This window comes from Eucyclogobius newberryi, unplaced genomic scaffold, assembly GCF_026437365.1.
Source record: "Eucyclogobius newberryi isolate DKJ021-1_F unplaced genomic scaffold, fEucNew1.0.hap1 SCAF_7, whole genome shotgun sequence".
Lineage (NCBI taxonomy): Eukaryota > Metazoa > Chordata > Actinopteri > Gobiiformes > Gobiidae > Eucyclogobius > Eucyclogobius newberryi.
The window spans coordinates 3,350,658-3,359,553 of NW_027316389.1; the positions used below are offsets into that span (position 1 = coordinate 3,350,658).

The following is an 8,896-nucleotide window of genomic DNA, read 5'->3' on the forward strand; positions in this document are numbered from 1 at the left end:
GCTCGATAAAGAGGCTCCGGCTCGTTCTTATTCCGCGGAAACGCCGGCCGTTCCCGGCTCTCGGAGGAGAAGGAGGTGAAGTGTCCACAGCAGGTCTATTTCAGGAGCACTTTCAAAACAATAGAGACTAAAAGCACTCGGACGCTCAATCTCCTGCTCCAACCTGCGACCGCTCAGAGGGTGCTCAGAGATGGAGGGGGGGAGGGGGGGAGAGAGGGGAGATGGGGAGAGGGAGAGGGGAGGAGAGAGGGGGAGAGAGGGGGAGAGAGGGGAGAGAGAGGAGGAGATGGAGAGAGGGGAGGAGAGAGAGAGAGGAGAGAGGAGAGAGGGGGGAGAGAGAGGGGAGGAGAGGGAGAGAGGAGAGAGAGAGAGAGGAGGAGAGAGAGGGGGATGGATATATATATATATATATATATATATATATATATATATATATATATATATATTTTAAAAATGGATGAGAGTCGAAACGTCTATTTTTTCTAACTGAGTCCAGATGAAACAACTGAAGCTTTTTCTACTATGGAACACGCCTGGACGAATGAGGGATTACACCGACATATTTTAAAAATATTACTTGGCATGTTTGGTGGGCCACATTATGAAGACAAACGGGCTGTATGTGGCCCGCGGGCCGTAGTTTGCCCCCTGATCTAAACGAACATTAATCATGATCATAATAATAATAAACTGAAAATATAGCCGCAAGCGGCAATGATCGGCCCTCGCCACGCCGCCGCCACGCCGCAAGAGGAGGGGGCGCTAACGCGCCCCAATTGTCCTTTTATTACGCCTACTGCTGAATCTGTGACGCTGTCACATCTTCTCCCCTTTGTTTTACCATCAAAAAGACATTTTATTTTGAATTCTTGGCAAAATGTGCAGCTTTGCCGCACAGACACCGTGACTCTTTGAATAAAAATGTGGATAACTTTTGATGGTCCTGAAGATGAGTCTCACCAAATTTCAGGTTAATATGTCTAACGCCCTGGGAGGAGTTTGTGAAAGTCTAAAGTGTAAACATGTTCTGGCGATTTCCCCATTGGAATAACATGGAAGGTTTCGGTCATCGTTACGGCAACGCCATAACAATTATGACATGGGTCTCATTGACTTTTTTGATGGGGCCAAAATTGAGTTGTTTGTCAAATTTCATATAATTTCGCAAAACTAAATATTTAACCTCCATATAAAATCTGTAGGGGGCGCTGTGGCTCCAAATTAATTTATTTCACTTCAAGTAGGTTTAGGGCAAAGAGTTTAACAACTGATTCTAATTTGACGTAATTCGGACTTTATCTGCGCAAACGGCAGAAATGTAAAATTTGGGAGATTTCTGAAATTCTTGCTACAGTTTGCGGCTTCGCCGCACAGAGACCGTGAGAGGTATCAATGTAATTTGGATAACTTTTGATGTCCCACTCCTCAGTAGCATTTTCACAAAATTTCAGCTTTTTAGGGCCAACGCCCTGGGAGGAGTTCGTAAAAGTACGACGTTTGGAAAAACTCCGAAGTCATGTTTAGCCATTTTTGAAGCAATATGGCCGACATTTGGTTGGGCGGACGGCGTTGCCGTAATAATATTTTTTACTTCTCTTGTCACCATCTACCTCTGCGCCAAATTTCATGATTCTACGATCAGATTTTTTTTGGGTCATTTCCCATCTCTCAATGCATTTTTGGTACATTTGGGGGCGCTGACGCGCCAATTTTTTATTTTAGAAAAGGGAAATAGCCAGAATGTAGAGAGGCACGATTTTTAGAGGTGTGCAAATTTTTGTGACTTTTCGTCAATGTTCACTGGGTGAAAAATAGGGGGGTTGGTCCAGAGAAGAAGAAGAAGAATATTCCGATGCGAAAACAATGTTTCCCATTTTCCAAATATCATAAACTATACATTTTCGGAAAGCGCTCGCGCTTTCCTACCTCATGGTGTGGGTCCCTGGTCACTGACGGGTTCTTTCGTTAATTTTGAGTGGGCTCCGCCCACTTTGTGTTTTTGGCCCTCTATACAGTAATAATGTTCAATTTTTGCATTACATGCTTATATGCACGGAACATGCAAGAGATGGGGAACGTATTCGTGAGCTACTTAGCGCAAATGAGTGCTTTATATGGGGATGACGACATCTCAATGTAAAGTGCTCGTTTAGTGCGCACTTTTGCACGGGCTTCGCCCGTTTACAACGGTAATGTTCCATTTTCCTACTACTAATTAGTATGCACGGGGCGTGCGTGAGTGAAGGAGTTAGTGAGTGTTTGGAAGTGGGCGAGCGCTTCGTGCTCGATTTCGTGCGCACTATGTGCGCACTTTCGCAGCCGTTAATTAATAATTACAATTCTAAACACGTCTAAACGATGATGTCACAAAAAGAACTGGAAACGTTTCAAAACTCGATCCACGAAACTGTGAAATTTTGCATTTTTGTCCGACTCGTGTGACTTTTATTGTGAAGGTGGAAAAGGTTGTGAAAAGTTGAAGGTTTTGGAGGAGCAACGTCTGTGGAGAGGCGACATCAGCTGCAGCTCCACCGCTCTCTCTCTCTCTCCCTCTCTCTCTCTCTCTCTCCCTCTCCCTCCCTCTCTCTCTCCCTCTGCCGTCTCATTAACATACACTCGTTTGTCCCACTTTAATTATGCATTAACTTGAACCGCAAACGAAGAAGAGGTCGACACGGGACAAGAGAGAGAGAGAGAGAGAGAGAGGAGAGAGGAGAGAGAAGATGGAACTCTCCTCCTCCCTCTCCTCCCTCTCTCCTCCCCCTCTCCTCCCTCTCTCCTCCCTCTCTCTCCTCCCCCTCTCTCCTTCCCCTCTCCTCCCTCTCTCCTCCCTCTCTCCTCCCTCTCTCTCCTCCCCCTCTCTCCTTCCCCTCTCCTCCCTCTCTCCTCCCTCTCCTCTCCTCTCTCCACCCTCTCCTCTCTCCTCCCCCACCCTCTGCCCTGAGAGGACCCGGTGTGAGCAGAGGCCCCCGGGGACACGTCGAGCCGTCGAGCCTGTAGCATTAGCATTATCGACCGTCGAGCTAATCTGCTGCTGCTGCTGCTCAAACCTCCAGCTCCAGCAGAAAACACAGAGTGACGAGGAGCGAGGGGGAGGAGCAGGGCGAGGGGAGGAGGAGCAGGGCGAGGGGGGGAGGAGCAGGGCGAGGGGAGGAGGAGCAGGGCGAGGGAGGAGGAGCAGGGCGAGGGGAGGAGGAGGAGCAGGGCGAGGGAGGAGGAGCAGGGCGAGGGGGGGAGGAGCAGGGCGAGGGGAGGAGGAGCAGGGCGAGGGGAGGAGGAGCAGGGCGAGGGGAGGAGGAGGAGCAGGGCGAGCGAGGAGGAGCAGGGCGAGGGGAGGAGGAGCAGGGCGAGAGAGGAGGAGCAGGGCGAGGGGAGGAGGAGCAGGGCGAGGGGGGAAGGAGCAGGGCGAGGGAGGAGGAGCAGGGCGAGCGAGGAGGAGCAGGGCGAGGGGGAGGGGCTTCCTGGACCTCCTCTGCTGAATATAAAGAGTGAATCCTCCTCTTTTCGGTCTAAACTCGACTTAACCTTTTCCCGGGCTGCGTCCAATCACATCGCTCGGTTCCCTCTGCACAGAAGCGGGTTTGAAGCGGTGAAAAGTGCTGATCCGACACAAACGCTCGAGGTTCGGCCTGTGACTCTCCGAAAGTTGAGGAAATGTCACCGACGCTGCGGAATCTGCACTTTTCAAACTTTAACCCGTAAAAGATAAAGAACAATAAAGAACAATATGTTCTTTTTGTCCGTTGCTCGTGATGTTTGATGGCACCGTGTTAAAGGGCCCATGACAGGGTTTTACGACTAATTTTAACTTTATTTGGTGTATTTATACCTGATTTGCATATAAATTATAGTTTTACACCGATAGAGCAGGTATTTGTGGAGAAAACGGTTAAAAATCTTTAAAAAATCACAGGAAGTGACATCACACCAGGGACACTTACAGGAAGTGACATCACAGCAGGGACACTCATACAGGAAATGACATCACACCAGGGACACTTACAGGAAGTGACATCACAGCAGGGACACTCATACAGGAAGTGACATCACACCAGGGACACTCATACAGGAAGTGACATCACAGCAGTGACACTCTTACAGGAAGTGACATCACACCAGGAACACTCATACAGGAAGTAACATCACACCAGGGACACTCGTACAGGAAGTGACATCACAGCAGGGACACTCGTACAGGAAGTGACATCACACCAGGGACACTCGTACAGGAAGTGACATCACACCAGGGACACTCCTACAGGAAGTGACATCACAACAGGGACACTCGTACAGGAAGTGACATCACACCAGGGACACTCGTACAGGAAGTGACATCACACCAGGGACACTCGTACAGGAAGTGACATCACAGCAGGGACACTCTTACAGGAAGTGACATCACACCAGGGACACTTACAGGAAGTGACATCACAGCAGGGACACTCTTACAGGAAGTGACATCACACCAGGGACACTCATACAGGAAGTGACATCACAGCAGTGACACTCATACAGGAAGTGACATCACACCAGGGACACTCATACAGGAAGTGACATCACACCAGGGACACTCCTACAGGAAGTGACATCGCAACAGGGACACTCGTACAGGAAGTGACATCACACCAGGGACACTCATACAGGAAGTGACATCACACCAGGGACACTCCTACAGGAAGTGACATCGCAACAGGGACACTCGTACAGGAAGTGACATCACACCAGGGACACTCATACAGGAAGTGACATCACACCAGGGACACTCCTACAGGAAGTGACATCGCAACAGGGACACTCGTACAGGAAGTGACATCACACCAGGGACACTCCTACAGGAAGTGACATCACACCAGGGACACTCCTACAGGAAGTGACATCACACCAGGGACACTCATACAGGAAGTGACATCACAACAGGGACACTCATACAGGAAGTGACATCACACCAGGGACACTCCTACAGGAAGTGACATCACACCAGGGACACTCCTACAGGAAGTGACATCACACCAGGGACACTCCTACAGGAAGTGACATCACACCAGGGACACTCATACAGGAAGTGACATCACACCAGGGACACTCATACAGGAAGTGACATCACACAAGGGACACTCATACAGGAAGTGACATCACACAGGGACACTCATACAGGAAGTGACATCACACCAGGGACACTCATACAGGAAGTGACATCACACCAGGGACATGGCTCATTCCAGTCAAAGTTTATGCAGAATTTACACAAAGAAAGAACTTTTTTGACTCTAAACATCAATTCAACAAAATAAATGTGCCAGAAAGTGTGACATGAGATGAAGTGTTTTCTGTGTAATTTCCTACTGTGATGTCATCAATCAATTCAACCAGGAAGTAAAATTATAAACCTAAAAAATGTGTTATTCTGTGATCAAGTTGTATCATCTTTTGCAAAATTCAAAATGTTTTTCATCTTAACTGCATTTCAGTTGGATGAGTGGTCCGACCTGCAGGGGGCGCTTTAAGTGTCACTACACCGCGCTGTATTCTCCGTATCCCTTTGTCCCACTCCTCAAATATTCACACATTATTATTATTAGATATTTAAACAACTCGGGACAGAAAAGCAGCCTTCACCAAACTCTCTCGCCGGGCGGAGTTTACAGCCCGAGAAAGTTGGATTTACGGCACCGAAACGACACCCGGCTGTTCTCAACGTGCTCCGGCGTTAAACCTTTAGTGCCGACACGGGACGAGCGTTTTCCGTTCGCCGAGAGCGTAACGAGCTGGCAGAGAACGCTGGTTACAAAACGCAGCGATTAACGGTGCGATTAAAGCCAACGACTGGACCCGGCCGCGCTGTTAACCTTTGATCAAAGGATGATGAGGCGGGAGGAGGCGATGCAAGGCGGGGGGGGAGGAGCCGCGTGGGAGGAGTCACGGGGGTGTTAATGTGCCCGGGATGTTAGCCTAGCGCCGCTGCAGCCGCTCCAGCTTCTGTTCTGGGAGTCGGTTCGACTTTTCCTCTCTTTGGACCCGGCTCTCTCTCCTCATCACAGTCGTGTTGTTCGCCTCATTCGCACTCGTCTCCCGACTCTTGTCTTGGAGCTCCTTGTCCCTTCGCCGAGCCTCACGGAAACAATCACGTCACAGTTTCTCCCTTTGGGACGTCTAAGGCGGCAATCCGGAGGTCTAAAGTCCAGGGATCAGCACCAGGCTCGTTCGGTGGGCTAGCTTTATGTTTATTTCCCCGCAGTGATTCCTTGTGCTGCCAGTAGATGGAGCGCTGACGCACGTGTCTCAGTTTCCATGGCGATTTCGGCTCAGACGCTTCAGCGTCCGACACATTTAGGCCGAAAGAGAAAACTTAGAGTGGGAAAATTCTGCATTTTCACGTCTTTAATTCGCTCTTAAACGTGCTTTCGTCGCCGTGGCGATTAGTATTTCACATGTTCCAACTTTCAATGTAAACGAGGTGTGAGAGAAAAAAGTCAAAGTTTGAAGCAGAACATCCACTCAGACATCCGTCTGATGCAAACGTCAAACACATTCATCTCTAAAAAGTGGAAATGTTCCGTAATATGAGATAAAAGGAATATTCACATTTTAAAAGGTTTAATAAATACATAAATACAGTTACTTCACAAAGAGCGGCGTGTGGAGAGCAGGGTCCTACCTGTGAGGTCGAAGGTCACGCAGGGCGGAGAGTGTCATGCAGGGTTTCCACGTTAACGCGCTCTCATCTATCCAAAGCCCTGAGGAGGAAACGAGGGAAACGCTGGTTATTGGAGCGATAAGGGAAAGACACGAGCCAATGATCCGTTCAGACTCCGAACCAATCACATCATCTCGTTTGAACGATCGAAACATGTCGTTATAAAGAGTTTTATTAAGGCAGTTTAGATCAAACAGAGGAGCTCTTAGCCGGATTATAATTGCTTTGAGACCTTTTTTGTTTTATTTATTATTACTATGTTATAATTTTACTATTTGATTAAAGTAGAAATATAACATGACAAATAGTTCCAGTGATAAAGATAAAGAACTGCAGGACGAGGTTAAGAATAAAATAAAAGTCCATTGTTGTTTTCCTCCTGCAGCGAAAAGTAGAAAAAGTATCCACCCGTCGTTCCCACGGCAGGTGTTCTGTGTCCCGGGTGAAGCATTTCAAAGTAAAACAGGATTTTATTGTTGAAAATTAGAACGGTTGATATCTATCGCAGTGGGCGTGTCTCAATCACTTTAAATACAACCCGCCGCGTCCCCTTTAACTCAGCGCGTCCCCTTTAACTCAGCGCGTCCCCTTTAACTCAGCGCGTCCCCTTTAACTCAGCGCGTCCCCTTTAACTCAGCGCGTCCCCTTTAACTCAGCCCATCCCCTTTAATTCAGCGTGTCCCCTTTAACCCGCCGCCATCCCGTTTAACTCAGCGTGTCCCCTTTAATTCAGCACGTCCCCTTTAACTCAGCGCGTCCCCTTTAACTCAGCGCGTCCCCTTTAACCCGCCGCCATCCCCTTTAATTCAGCGCGTCCGCTTTAACTCAGCGCGTCCCCTTTAACCCGCCGCCATCCCCTTTAACTCAGAGCGTCCCGTTTAACTCAGCGCGTCCCCTTTAATTCAGCGTGTCCCCTTTAACTCAGCGCGTCCCCTTTAACTCAGCCCGTCCCCTTTAACTCAGCGCGTCCCCTTTAATTCAGCATGTCCCCTTTAATTCAGCACGTCCCCTTTAACTCAGCGCGTCCCCTTTAACTCAGCGCGTCCACTTTAATTCAGCACGTCCCCTTTAACTCAGCGCGTCCCCTTTAACTCAGCCCGTCCCCTTTAATTCAGCGCGTCCGCTTTAACTCAGGGCGTCCCCTATAACTCAGCGCGTCCCCTTTAACCCGTCGCCATCCCCTTTAACTCAGCGTGTCCCCTTTAACCCGCCGCCATCCCATTTAACTCAGCACGTCCCCTTTAACTCAGCGTGTCCCCTTTAATTCAGCACGTCCCCTTTAATTCAGCACGTCCCCTGTAACTCAGCACGTCCCCTTTAACTCAGCGCGTCCCCTTTAACTCAGCCCGTCCCCTTTAACTCAGGGCGTCCCCTTTAACTCAGCGCGTCCCCTTTAACCCGCCGCCGTCCCCTTTAACTCAGTGCGTCCCCTTTAACTCAGCGCGTCCCCTTTAACTCAGCACGTCCCCTTTAACTCAGTGCGTCCCCTTTAACTCAGCCCGTCCCCTTTAATTCAGCGCGTCCCCTTTAACTCAGCACGTCCCCTTTAACCCGCCGCCGTCCCCTTTAACTCAGCGCGTCCCCTTTAATTCAGCGCGTCTGCTTTAACTCAGCGCGTCCCCTTTAACCAGCCGCCGTCCCCTTTAACTCAGCGTGTCCCCTTTAACTCAGCGCGTCCCCTTTAACCCGCCGCCGTCCCCTTTAACTCAGCGCGTCCCCTTTAACGCAGTGCGTCCCCTTTAACCCGCCGCCGTCCCCTTTAACTCAGCGCGTCCCCTTTAACTCAGCGCGTCCCCTTTAACTCAGCGCGTCCCCTTTAACTCAGTGCGTCCCCTTTAACCCGCCGCCGTACCCTTTAACTCAGCACGTCCCCTTTAACTCAGCGCGTCCCCTTTAACTCAGCACGTCCCCTTTAACTCAGTGCGTCCCCTTTAACCCGCCGCCGTCCCCTTTAACTCAGCACGTCCCCTTTAACTCAGTGCGTCCCCTTTAACTCAGCCCGTCCCCTTTAATTCAGCGCGTCCCCTTTAACTCAGCGCATCCCCTTTAACCCGCCGCCGTCCCCTTTAACTCAGCGTGTCCCCTTTAACTCAGCACGTCCCCTTTAACCCGCCGCCATCCCCTTTAACTCAGCGCGTCCCCTTTAACCCGCCGCTGTCCCCTTTAACTCAGCGCGTCCCCTTTAACTCAGCGCGTCCCCTT

General features: G+C 49.9%; 1 protein-coding gene across 1 annotated transcript in view; it reads right to left on the reverse strand.

Moving 5' to 3' along the window:
• mgat4c (mgat4 family member C) overlaps nt 1-6,734 on the reverse strand; it is a 34,033-nt gene extending 27,299 nt beyond the window's left edge. Inside the window, exon 1 of the mRNA XM_072435839.1 lies at nt 6,656-6,734. The gene's annotated coding sequence lies outside the window, so the exon portion shown is untranslated. The remainder of the gene's footprint in view (nt 1-6,655) is intronic.
• Nucleotides 6,735-8,896: the final 2,162 nt, after the last annotated feature.